The sequence below is a fragment of the Ambystoma mexicanum genome, chromosome 3p (assembly GCF_040938575.1).
Source record: "Ambystoma mexicanum isolate Mex_15411 chromosome 3p, UKY_AmexF1_1, whole genome shotgun sequence".
Lineage (NCBI taxonomy): Eukaryota > Metazoa > Chordata > Amphibia > Caudata > Ambystomatidae > Ambystoma > Ambystoma mexicanum.
In genome coordinates, this window is record NC_090925.1 from 518,381,837 (window position 1) to 518,395,620 (window position 13,784).

At 49.4% G+C, this 13,784-nt stretch overlaps 1 protein-coding gene across 5 annotated transcripts in view; it reads left to right on the forward strand.

Annotated features, from left to right (window-relative positions):
- ELMO2 (engulfment and cell motility 2) overlaps window positions 1–13,784 on the forward strand; it is a 1,054,165-nt gene that overhangs the window by 166,463 nt on the left and 873,918 nt on the right. The window contains exon 1 of one of the 5 annotated variants that reach the window (XM_069651201.1): window positions 3,162–3,247. The exons of 3 other annotated variants lie outside the window; for them this stretch is intronic. The gene's annotated coding sequence lies outside the window, so the exon portion shown is untranslated. Of the gene's footprint in view, window positions 1–3,161; window positions 3,248–3,601; window positions 3,680–13,784 lie in introns of those variants that run through there. One more of the 5 variants, XM_069651202.1, reaches the window with a different exon arrangement.

The window sequence follows — 13,784 nt, forward strand, 5'->3', positions numbered from 1 at the left end:
TGCACCTGCAGAATGTTGTGGTACTGGCAGTTCCCACAAGGATACAAGTCCGAAACAATTGCCGCTGCTGCAACCTAAAATGTATCCTTTAACTTACCAGGCCCCTGACCTCTATTTTGTTAGAACCAGCACACTTGAAATGATCAGGTAAGTATTGCACATGAATTCTTAGCATATAGATCCCTTGCTGCCAATTGCCAACCCTCGTCCTCTCCTGTTGGCTCCCTTTTTCTCTGCTACCCTCACTGTGTTCTTCCCCCTATGATTGAAAAGTGATCTGTTGCTTCTCGAAGTTAGGTCTGCACTCAATAGATACCCTAATAATAATAATGATAATGTGAGGAAGTGAGCCCGCTCGGCAGCATCCCAGTAGGTGTCGAGGCAAGTGGGACCTCATTGGGAGAGACTCCCCCTCGTCACCCCCCCCCCCCCTCCCATCCACCCCCTGTTCCCCCTTTGGGGACAAGCACTACTGTTCCCTCAAGGAACTCCCTGATGCCCTTCATGCGATAGCCTATATGGCAATATCTAATACACCAAATCAGTATTAAGTTCCATGACTGGAATGAAGATCAAGTGGGGTGAGAGAGAGAGTGGAAGACCGAGACAGACTGGGAAGCTCCCTGTGTGTAGAATACCTGAAGGAGGTGGAGCTGACCTAGACCGCGGAGCCCTCAAATTTCAGGACCGCTTTGAGGCAGAGAAGGAAATGCTGGAAGCACAGTGGGTACGAGGAGCAGAAAGCCAGGATGGCTGGAGTGGAGAGCTCAGTGGTGGCGTGATCACGGAGTTGTCGTAGTGGGCAGGCTGCCCTCTCAACGATACCGACCCCACCAGAGAGGAAGCAACTCCTGATTCGATTACTCATAGTGGTATTGAAAAGCAGAGTAAAAGACCAGAACGCATACAAAGCGAACAGCATGGAAAGTGATTGGAGAACTAAATGTAAGGAATAAGCGGATTCCATGTACCTGCAGGCACCAGAGACACAGAAGGTAATGAGGAGAACGTGAATACAGTGAAGCCTAAAGGGAATCGTTATAGCCGCAGAGAAACTCGTCCTAGCAGCCAGGATGAGCAAGTGGAAAGCAAGCTAATAACTTAAAACTGTGTTAATGTGATAAAAAGAAGCACTAAAATCAGGGAGTGAGAGGAGTAGAATTGGAGTATTCCTACCATGAGAAAAGGGGAAAATCACCAAACCGCGCTAGGGAAGACCCAGGGCCTGAACCCCAGCTCAGTCAACAGGTAAGCATGCGCTGACCTGCGTTTTCTCGCTCTGTCCCCACAGGCCATCCCCACCATGACCAGGCAACACCAACATCGCCCCTCCTCTAAGCCATGGACTTTTCAATGCAGCAAACTTGCCCACATCAGTCTCAAGCTCATCAGCCCCCATTCACCGTCCACAACACGGAAGTTGATGTTCGCCAACTTCTGCTCAGCTATCACTAATGCAGCAGACATTGCTCACCTCATCACTATGCACTCCTTGACGCCATCTTCATCACCGAGACCTGGCTGACAACCACCTCCACCCACATCCTAGATGTTCATGTCCCCGAGGGCTACAGCACAGAGACCAGCTGAACAAGACAGGCGGAGGCCTCGCAGTCATCCACAAGACCTTGTGGCCCTGCACCAGACTTGATGTTGACAACATTGGCTCTGACAAAGTCCTCTCGTGCCACTTCCCGCTCTCCCTAATGGACAGTCACCTTCCAGCTCCTCTACACGCCACCCAAACCCAACACTGCCGTCATCTGAGACTTCACCGATCTGGTCACCACCATGTCCCTCAAGCATGACATCTTCCTATGCGACTTCACACTGTTCATAAAAGACCAAATGTGCAAGAAAGGTAACCTCCTCGACCTAATCACCGCACTGACTTCCCTCCAATACAGCTCTCCTCTCCCTGCACACCATCCCAGTGAAGCACTCCCAGCAGAAACCCATCGGACCAACCTTCAGGTCATTTAAGAAATGTCTGGTGGAAGCCCTCATGGAAGACCTTGCCAACATCGACCTCACATGAGCAGATTACCACCAACCAAACTGTTTTTTATTTAAATACATTTTTGTTCAGGCATTTTTTTCAGGCAAGTGTAGCTAGCCTCTTTCCATGCCTCGCTGTGAGTTTGCAGAGACCGGGAACATCTCGCTGCGTGTCCAGAGCCTTTCCTTCAAACAATGCACACCCACGACTTACACAGTGGCGTTCTCGATGTGTGTCCTAAGCGACCACCTCATCGTCAAGGTGTAGGGCCGGTGTGGCCCCGGACCTAACACACAGAGAGGGTGCTGTTGTAACTGCCAGCTTCTGTAAGAGACAGTACCTTTCATTCAGGGCTTCACATCAGTCCTACTTTGCAGCATGTGGATGAGCCTATGACTTTTAGAAATTCCTTATAAAAAAGTGCTATCAAATGTATTTGGCGAGGGGGTGGGTTGGTCTGGTCGCCAGCCTATATTCAGGACATGGATGGGGGAATTTCTGCCCACGTAGTGAAAATCAAAAGTTGGTACACATGAACCCACAGTTTAATTTCCTAATAACTACTGTCAGCTCAACAGAAGCATTTCTTTGTGATTAAGCAGTCTGACAAGCATATAACATCTTTTGAAATATATCTTGTGATAAAACACAAAGTAAGGGGCACAACAATGACAGGGCATTTGTGTGATTGTCCGACATCCCCCAGCCCCTTCCCCTCATCGCACACAGTTGTAAACGGATGCCGGCTGGTTTACAAACGGGCAAAGAGGACAGCAGACGGATGCATCACAGCCGAGTCACCTCCCCTTTAGATTTGCTAGACGTAAACGAGCTGTTGACCTCCCGTTTTGTGAAATATTATTTGGGTAACTTCTGACGTTTGCACATACGGAACTCCTGGGTCTGTTTGCTTAACGGTGTCGCATTTTGTGTGAGCTTTTTTCCTCGCAGTCAGGTGACAACAAGCTTACGTCCGCTGTCTCTGTAAGGAACTCCGCTCTATGGAAGAGGAGGGGGCGGGAAGTGGTTTTCCCAGCACGACCACAGAGAGGAAAGTGTTAATGACCGGGTTCACATCTCAGCAGAGCAGTGAAATGGTGCAGCGCTGCAGCATCACGACGTCGCCTAGCAACCAGAGCAGCTCTGCTGAATGTGGGAGCCAGGAAGCTGCAGAGACCAGGCTTCACTCGGTGTGCTGAGTTCTGATCTGCGTGGCACCAGGGGCGCCGCACCCCGCAAACAGCAGAGGTAACCCATTATCTGTGGCTCGAGAATCGTCGAACGTTCGGTGGTGCTAATATCCTTTCTTGAGAACTTGATCAGTCCAAGGACGTGGACGCCAAGAGGCATACATTGGTGATGGAGTGATAGCGTTTGGAATCTTGGTTGATGGGTGCTCTCTTGTATTTCCCCTAGAGCATTGGTAGCACTGACATCTCCCACTACTGGTTAGGGGCTTACTGCCCCATAGTAATTCCTGAGTAGTAGTGGAATCGTCCTTTCTCCTGCCAGGGGGATAGAAGACGGTGTTTGGCGTCCTAAAGGCCTTTTTGTGTGGACGGTGCCTTTGTCTGGGTTTCCTTTTTTGTGAAGAGTCCCCACGCGTGGGAGTCTGTGTTGTAGGATTCCACTGGCAGTGACGAAAATCTCTCTTCCTGTGCTCGTGAAGGCTGTGAACAGGTATGTGCTAAAGTGGGGGGAGCATGGGGGGACTGCTCTATTTATAATAGCTGCGCTTGTTCCCAGCGGCTTAAGGTTGATGGCGTTCTTTGTATCCTCTGATTTTGCAGCTAGAGAGCTGGTGTCGGTAGTGGACTAAGCCTGTGTTGGAGATTGTCGGTGTGTGGCTCTTTTCGGGTAACTGGGTAAGGGCGTCTTGCTTTTTGAAGATGTTAAGGATTGCATTGTGTTTGTGCAGGGATGAGGTGAAATCTGGATGTTAACAAGCAGTCTTTGGGTTTATGTGCTGTGTCTGCAAGAGTCTGTCTCTTTGTAGGGCGGAAGGTTTTGGAATTAATTGGGCATTTTTTAAGAGCTGCAGAACGTTTTGGAATAGTGGGTTGAGGCCAAATGTACTCGTTTTTAGGGGGTGAACTGGTCACAAGGTGTCAATTTACACAGATGTGTGTGGTTGTGTCAGGATATCGGAAGGGACATGAATATATTGGTGTAGATGTCACAGGCGAATGGTTTGTATGGTGATGTGCAGGCAGATGCCACCTGTCCACGCGATTGAAAGACGCACATAATGTGGATTTAGGTGTTGGCTGGAGGGATGGGGAGAATGTGTGTTTTGATGATGGCAGGGCAGTGGAGAGGCAGAGGTATGTGGGTCCAGGGGTTGGCATGGCGGCAAGAAATGAGGGACATGGCCTGGACGATTGGTTGTTGGGGGCATTGTGGGTCGAAATGGCATAGTGGCATTAGGAAGTTGTGGGTAGGGTGAGTGGGCACAAAGGGCATGTGGTTGTCGATAGTGTGATGGGACTTTGGCTATGGTTTAAGCACTCTTCTAAAGGAAAGTTGGTGTAGGATGTGGATCTAGAATTCCTTAGAAGTGGCCGTTTTATGTGAGCATCTGCAGGGGGTGGTAAGACATGGATCGATGTTGGCAAGACAATGGGCAGCTGAGTCATACGCCTGATCTGGACGGTTCCCAGTCTGTGAATGTGAGCGTTTTGTTGTTTGGGTCTGGTAAAGTGGGAATTATTACCCATAGTGATGGTTAACACAGTATTTGTATTTGATTTTGAAGGGCAGGCAGAGCAGCACAGTGATGCTAGCTGGGGTAACTGGGATTGGGAGGTTGCGGTAGAGTAGTTGGCATTGGGGAGAAATTGGATGCCATGTTGTGGAATTAGTTGGTGAGAGCGCTTTGTTGCAATGCTAGAAATGCAACTCTGTTGTGGAGCTCCTTCCCTTGGCGTAGCAGGGAGGAGTAAGGGTTTAGGGGGCCCTGCTGTTTTGTAGGTTGGAAGATGAGGCATATTGTGACGTAGGGGGATGGAGCATTGCTGTGCTGCTGGCAAGGCTTGTCTGTCAAGGGTGGGAGTGTTTCCTGTTGAGATGTGGCCATGAAGTGAGTGAATGCGTAGGCGCTGGGGGCCGGGCAAAACATTTAGTTGTGCCTGGGCAGCCACCTTGTAAATATGCAGAGATGTCTTTTTGGAGTTTCTATTGACTCTGAAAGGCTTCTTTGATCTGTGTAAAAAATACCAGACAAGGGATGGCAAATTTACATTGTTCTAGTGGCCAATAAATAGACATGCAGAGGTTAATACTTGGGAGCACAATAGTGTGAATAACAGGTGTATTTGAAACCTGTGTCTGCCCAATGGTGATGCACTTTGTTCACATTATGGACGTCTTCGCAATCTCTGCAGCTGTCCTATCATTGGCAGACCCTGGCTGAATGTCTGAAGCGGCTTAGACAGCAATGGAAAAAAGGGGCCGGGGGTACAATTATTGGAATTCAAATGATGAAAGTTTTGAGACTTGATTTGTAGAAGTGTTTGGGATTTGGGTTTGAGCTTCTGTAATGAGCAGGAAAGGGGTCCACAACTAGGGTGACCTGTTTTTCTACGTTTAAATCTGAACGGGGCAACTAACATAAAAGTAGGGCTAACTCTTGAAGTGGCTGTCAAGGCACTACACTTCAGTAGCGTTTGGCGGAGAAGGGGGTTACTGTTCAAAGAATCACATAATATAATTTATATATCACAAACTAACATGATCTTATTTTGTAAAATGCAGCATTTCTTCTGTGCGAGATTGTGCATTCCTGCCAGCCAGCTGTGAAGACTTGCTACAAAAAAACGTGACCACTAATGGCACATAATCTTGAGAAGGAGGGGACAGAGCACCAAATACCGAGACAGTCCCGGCAAAAATCATCTTTGAATTTTGGAAAAAAATGTACACCCGAGTGGCATCTGAGATGCAGCCAAGTCAATTTTCTAGATGAGGAGAATAGGGGCACTAGGGGCTTTTCTAACCTAACACAAAAGGCATTTTATATGGGGGGCAATGTTTTAGACGTTTCAAACGGGGAAGGCTGGTGGACAGGGGGGCAGTGAACTTGCCCTAAAGGTGGCAGTGTAAAGGGAGTGCAAATGTACTTAATTGTCTAGCAATAATGTATTGACGGGTGTCCAGTGCCTTTTTAATAGCAGAGGAATTGATGATCATTTTTTTGTTTGAAATGCACCAAATTTAAACTAACTTTGAAGAGGGTGGCAGACAATGGACTTCCTTTGTTGTAACCAGTTAAGTGTCAGTTTATGGCCAAACTTTTCAAAGTTGAAGTAGAAGACAAAACGAACATCAAAATGCTGGCACAGGAAAGAGCAATTCATTGACCAAAAGCCCACCGACCTCAGTTCAGTTCAGAGAGTGTATAGAGAATGTTCACAAGCTGAGGAATTAAAAAACGTATCATAATCATTCAGCTTTATGCAATTTTTATCGAGGTGAATCAGAAATATTTGCATCAGAATTCATGGTGTGTTTTAAATAAAGCGTGACCTACACACACCCCATGTTTCTGCTCAGTATCAGAGATGCAACTAATTTATAACAATTGTTAATTTATAACGCGCTTGACACCGGCGATCAGTTACTAAGCGGTAGACCGGGATTCGAATCTGTGTTATGAGTTGTCTTGCTTCCAAGACAAACTCGTTGCCCTTGAGCTATCCTCGCGGCCCACTAGTGGTAACAGACCAATATCTTTGTCTTAGCATACATATGTTGGAAAATGATTGCTCATTGAGCATGAAGTAAGTATACACTTTGTATGTAGACCACATATTATGATTGTATTTGCTCCTTTTCTCCCAGCCCCTAAAGCTATGATTATATCAAGTTTCCACTCTGCTTAACTTGTCTATCGGACCATTGCCGGTTTCTGCTGTGCCCGATTAGGTGGCCATTCTATCTGTGTTCTGGCCCCTTGTTTCTGGGAAACCCTTCCAGTCCTACAGATATGGGCTGTATCGGCTACTTTTACTCCCTAAAAATGGGTACATACACACCAAAAAATGAAATGGGGACTAAAAATATTCCCAAACTAAAATAGGAAACGGACATACATCTCCATGGATTTGTTTGCACCAGTAGTGCCCGTGCTACCACAGGAAGAAACTATTAATATTACTGCCCGATAGGAAGAACTAAACCTGTATTCTTTATTGTGCATGAATAACTAGGTGCAAAGAAATAATTCTTACAAAAACATTTTACTTTTTCAGTTAAAACCTATTTTTACCCGATTTATAAAATGCTTCCATTGGGAATTGGACATACATTTTTACTCCTCCAAAAATCATTTGACTCCCAATTTAAAAAAATAGGGAGTAAAATACCCCCACTTTCAAATCTCATAAGGTGCACTGCACACTCTTGATTAACTTCAGATCCCCTTTGAAACAAACCCAATTATACTGGCACGCCAGGTGGCTATTCTTAAAATCCAAAATCTGTTGAGTCAAATCTGGAGGAATCTAGGACTATAAATTCACTTTCCATAGGCTTGCCCTTTTAAAACCAGACTACCCTTCCCTTTGACTCCTTGCGTAAGCACAACTAAAAATCCAGTTTGTTTATCAATAACGTCGCCTTCCTTGATCAAGCGATTGAAGGATAAAGTGGCAGAATGAGGAGATTATGCCACAAAATATGTTTTTTGACCCAGAATAAAGTACACCACCCTGACGCCACAATTTGGAGAGATTTGTATTTCGTTTGTACAATGTGTTTAGGAAATGTGTATTGCAGAAACCTGCTGCTTTTCTGCCATTTTAGAACACTTGTTGCGAGTAAGGTGGCAGGTGCTGAATGCTATGTTTCGAGGTCCTGGCGATCTCTGCTGGTGGGCATTATTTTTCGAGTAAGTGTGTGTGCAGAGAAAGAGAGTGGCTCCTAACGGTCCAGTGTCTGTTGATTTTCATAATCTAATCGTGAAAGTGTTTCAAGGAGGTTTAAAGTTGTAGACCAGCACTATAAGTAAACTAAGGTACTGGGGGGCCGGTGCCCGTAGCGTCTCTGGACTTCCTTGTCTGCGGCAACCTGGGTGCTGAAAATGGCGACCGGAGCAGGAACCGACTACAGCCGTATGGATGGATGGCCGGCTACAGACTGGACAAAGTAGCAGTGGCGCAGGTCTGTGTTGTGGGTAGACTGGGACCAACGCAGAGCAGCAAGAATCACGGTTAAAGTGGTGCAAGGTGAGAAGCGGCTGCGACCTGAGGGACAGGACGCATGGCGGTTCAGTTACTGAACAACCGGAGTGCTGCGCAGAGTGGGTGCCGGGACGTCCGGAGGTCGGAGAGCGACCGGTGCCAGGAGAGACCCCATATCCCGTTAGAACACCTGGGAGGGTGGTCGCGGATGCAGTGCCGGTGAAGGGAGCAAGAGAAAGGAGAGACTCTGCAGGGACGGGGAGACCCATCTACGCCAGCAGTCTTAACAGTGGAGCAAGGGAGGAAGAGACGTTGCCGGGGGCGCTGCACCCCGGCAATCCACATCCTTACAGGTACCGAGCGATTGTAGGGATCGGGGGTCGCATAACGTAAGTTGGTGCAGAGACTGTAATGTACAGGCATGAGGGAGAGTGGCCAGACAACGAGCCTGCATGCTTGTGAGGCACCACAATACGAACAAGATGGTGGCAACTGAAACCTGGTACACATAGCAGCTCAGAGGTAGATGGAGCGGCAACCGGCTCCCCATATATAGTTGGGGCACATGGGTCACGATTGCTGGGATGGGCACGCACCACGGCAGATGGCAGTGGGCATATTAAGCCTGGAACACACCCCTGCACATACTACACACTATTGGTGTAATAAGGAAACACGTGCTACCGGCACACCCTGCACTTTGGCGGTGCCCCACATCTGGAGAGCACAAGGCAGTGGTAGGAACCAGGAACGACCCAAGACAGTGGGCTGATTTAGTACTGTAAAGGGTTGGTGCAGTGAGGTGAAGTCCAGCCACTCAGTAGGACATAAGTGACAACATGTCAGAATAGCCGGCGGATACTGCGGGCTGAAACAACAAGGACCAAGATAGAGGAACTGAGGCTTGAACAACTTATCAGGACGGGATCGGATACATAAGTAATGGCACTAGGTATTGGCAAGACACAGGATTAAAACTCTTCAGCAGGCACAACTACACAGAGGCTAGGCAGACAGTGACCAAACTCCTGAGGACGAGTCGCAAGCGACACCAGCTCTTTGAGACGACAACAGCGGAGTAGCAACCAATCTCCCACGCCAATACACCAAATAGGCCATCCAGTACGGGTCGGAGTATTGCATACCAGAGGATCATAGGTGGGCAGAGTGGGGACAATAGTGCAGTGTTGGAAGACGCAACAAAACGTGCCCAACAATAAGTGAACAGGTCTTAGTCCAGAAGACGGCAAGTGCAGAACTAGGTGGTGGCGGAGGAACCAGCAATGGGGCCCGCGCCATGGCGTCGAAAACGCAGAAAGGTAAAGCCAAACAACCCACACTGGACAGTTTTACCAAAACCACGTCTTCAGCAGAGACGGCTACGCCGGCTAACGCATCACCACAAGAGGAGCAGATCAAGCGAAATGTGATCAGCAATACTCCTACGTCCCGTCCCCTTTCCTCCATACTTGTGGGACATTCCGTCCATCGGGACGAGACCGGAGAACCTTTTTTTAAAAGCATCACGTTTTTTGTCCTTTTAATTTTACGCGGCTATGGCATGTGACCACAGCCCCACCCTCCTGAGCTCCGCCATGCGCTTCGCCCTTCAGTCCTTTTCTCAGCGCATCGCACAGAATATTTTTCTTTTTGTTCCCTTGTCCTTCAATCCTGCTCTGGTTCTGCAGTCATCTCTTCTTCCGTCTATGCTGGAGAAACTGGGATTCGTGTCCTGTTCATCTAGTGAACGTCGTTATTCCAGGGCAGATCCCCACTTCCTTTTGCCTGGAGTGCCTAAGCCTGGCACACCGTTGGGACGCCTGCTTCTACTGCGACTCCCTCTCTGTCCGGGCACTCCAACAGCGTCTTGTCAGGTGGGAGGAAGTGTTCCAGCGCATTCCTCCTCCCCATTTACAGATTTCATTGAAGAAAAAAGGAGACGACCGGTTAGTTTGTTCCTTTTCAGGGCACTCCGGCCATGGGACTACTTCCCGGTGTCTTCTGGGTCCCAGAGGGGCTCAAGTTACCATGGACATCCTGAGGTGTCCCGCAAGGGATCTAATAGGCGGACCAGAGTATCTTCTAAGGCCCCTGTAGAGGGACTGCCGAGACCGGATCTTAATCTGAGGTTCCCTTTTCGGGGGCTAAAGTTGGGCCCAGGTCTTCTGCCGCTTTTTTCACTGGGGTCAGCCCTTAGGTTTCCACTTCTGGAATTAAGCGTACTTAGCGTCAGCTCGAGGTCCCTCTCAAGGTGACTAAACGTACCGGGGTCACTCCTGATGTTCCCCTTCTTGGAGCTACATCTAAGACCGGCAAGATTGAGGGGCCCCTTGTGAGGTTCCTGGCTTCAGGGGGCGACTCCAAGCCTAGCCACAACACCGGTGGTGTTACCAATCTTGCTGAGGGGGCACAGAAGCCGGTCATGCACCATAAGTCTTCTTGTACTGGCTCTGCCGGGGCTCCGCTATTTGGGGCTAATTTGTCAGTAGTCCCTAAGGTGTTTCAAAACCACCCTAGATATACTGGTACCGGCTCTGCAGAGGTTCCTTGTCTCAAGGCTAAGATGGCACATAAGACCCCTGACTCCCCTGTGGTGTCCACTGTCTCACTGACGCCTGTGACGCAGTTTACCTCAGGCGTGGCCAAAATGGAGGTCCAACCCTGTGGTCTGTGCTGCCCATATTGACTACCTCTCTTACCCCAACGTCCACCACGGCTGGTGTTGAGGGGCCTGTTTTTGTGGCAGAGTAGCCTTTCCCATGTTTCGTGGACAACAAGGACCTGTTCCACCCTCCAATAGATTGGCGTGCTTGGATTCCGCTGCTGCATACATTCTCTATCCCTCCTGCGTCCGCGCCTTTGATCTTTGTAGATCTAGCTGGTGGAGGGCCATCCTAGCAACCATCCTCATTGCATTCCTGGGGGTATGGCCCATCTGAGCGACCTTTGTCCACTCCCTTGCACAGGCCCTCATCTGAGGATGCGTTTTTTAGGAAGTTTCAGATGCTTATGCAATCTGATCCCAAAAAGGCATACTTTAAGGAATGAACCCTAAACCACCTGAACCGGTCCCTGTTTCAGCAATACCTATTTTGATTCCGGTTTCGCCACCGCTGCATGCGGGGCCTCCACCCCCACTGCCGCCTTTGCCTCCTCTTTCCCCAGTGGAAAAGAATGCAGTGGCTCTGCTAGATGCCACTTTAGGACCTGAGGCGCCACGTCTAGCGGACCAGTCCTCTGCTCCTGCTTCACTGGACGAGGCTCAGGTGGACCAGGATAGCAGTGACCCAGCCCCGCTCTATTCAAGCCTTTCACGACCGGGTGTTTGATATGATGGCGCTGATGGACATTCCAATACCCAAGCCCCCAGCTCCTCAGGAGGGGGTACTTTCTGGAGCCTTCACCTTGTCGCTACAGGAGCACACTGGCTTGCTTCTACAGAAGGACGTTCTGGCCGAGGCCCGTATTGTATAGTAAAAACCTCATACTGGGCAGCACCTAAACAAGAAAATAGACCATCCCTATAAGCTTCATGCGTCTGAGGACATATCCTGGTCTTCATTTCCGCTCCCCTTGTTGATGGTGGTGGCTGCGGCTACGCTCCAGTCAAAGCCGGTCTCGTCTTCTACAGCAGCATCCCAGATCCTTTCCAAGGAGGGCAAGCTTCTGAACGCCATTGGGAAGAGGATTTTTTCCAATTCGGCTCTTCAGCTACGTTGGGCTAAAGCTAGCTGAGTTCTAGGATTGCGTTCCTGCGGATAGGCTTGACAACTTCAAACGTTTTGGCGCAGGCTCTACTCGAGGCTGCAGCCCATTACGTAGACACTTCAGCTCAAGGCCTAATGGTCAGAGTTGACATCTCCTGACAGGCGTGGCTGTATGCTGCGAAGTTTTCATAGGAAGTGCAAGACAAGGTGCTTGACCTCCCTTTTGAGGGGAAAGAACTGTTCCACTCCTCCACGGACAAGGAACTGATGAAGACTAAGGCCAGTACTCAAACTGCTAAGTCGTTGTCTGTCCTTGCGAAGACACCTTAAGAGGTCGGGGCTCAGACAAGATCCTTCTCTGGCTTCAGCAGGTTTCAGGACCAACGGGCATGCCGCTCTGATGCCCCCAATGATGGCCCCCACTGTACACAGAAATGCCAGGGGGGCCGGTTTTTCTCTCAGCCAGCAGCTGTCCTCCACAGCAACGGGTGGTCTCGCCACCGATAAAACAAATACATTATATTTTCAATCGGTCGCACAAGACTCTGGTGGGAGGACAAATTTAGTCTCATTTGGAGGCGTGGCAGACAATCACCGAAGACCGATGGGTTTTGTCAGTCGCTTGGGCGGGCTTTCGCTTGCCCCTTCCCCCTTCCTGACCTTCCCACCCTCCTCTTCCTCAGACTGGGACACCCTCCCTCAGAGCAGAGGTACAGAAGCTTCTAGACCTCAGGGCAGTGGAACCTGTTCCCCCTCAGGGAGCAAGGGGAGGGGCTTTACTCCCGTCTGTTTACAGTGCCCAAACCCAACCAGACTGGCCAGTGCACTATCCTCGGCCTCTCCAAGTTTAATCTCTTCCTACCCCAAGAGAAATTCAGGATGATTACGTCCGGCCAGATAGTCCTCTCTCCAGAAGGGCGATTGGCTCAGCGTAGTAGACCTTCAGGATGCTTACATGCATATTCTGATCTGGAGTCCGCACCGAAAATATCTGCAGTAGTCTGTGGGAATGGAACACTTCCAGTATCGTGTGCTCCCGTTTGGTCTTAGTTCAGCACTGCGTGTCTTTACCAAGATGTCGTTCATTGTGGTATTCCTCAGGCTCCGGGGGATTCATGTGATTTTCCCTTTTGGACGATTGGTTTCTGCGCACTCCTTGCCCACAGGCCTACTCGACCAATCTTCAGTCACTTCTTGGGCTGTCAGTGAACTGGCTGAAATCTTCGATGACGGTCCCTCAAGACCTGACCTTTCCAGGTTCCCGTTGGGACACCATCAGTACCATAGTCTTCCTGACAGAGGACAGGATTACGGCCCTTTCGGCCACATGCCAGCTCTTCCTGCAGTACTCCCATATGTCAGCCTGGTGGTTCCAGAGACTTCTGGGCCCCATGGGCTCTTGTGTGTTAGTTCTGCCTCTCACACGCCTGAAAACGAGGCTCACGCAGCTTGCTCTTTGGAGCTGCTGGTCCCAGACTACGGACCCAGATTCCAAGATGATTCTTCCAGTTACTTTCAGTATGACGGTGTATCTTCAATGGTTGTCATCTGCCGACAACCTCTTAGTGGGGAACTCCTTCCAGGAGCCCTGCCCACAAGTAACACTAACCACGGGCTCCTCCCTCATGGGGTGGTGTGCTACACTGCTTCACCTCGGAGTATTTGATTTGTGGACGCACCAACAGAGGCGCTTCCATGTCAATTATCTGGAGCTTCTGGCAGTTTTTCTGGCGCTTAAAGCTTTTCAGCCCCCGATCACCAACAGAGTGGTGCGAATACATATGGACAATTCTGTGACTGTTTTACATCAACAAGCAGGGGGCACCAAGTCTCCCCTTCTGGTGGACCTGGTTATCCAAATCTGGGATTGGGCCATCCAGCACAATGTCTGGCTCCAAG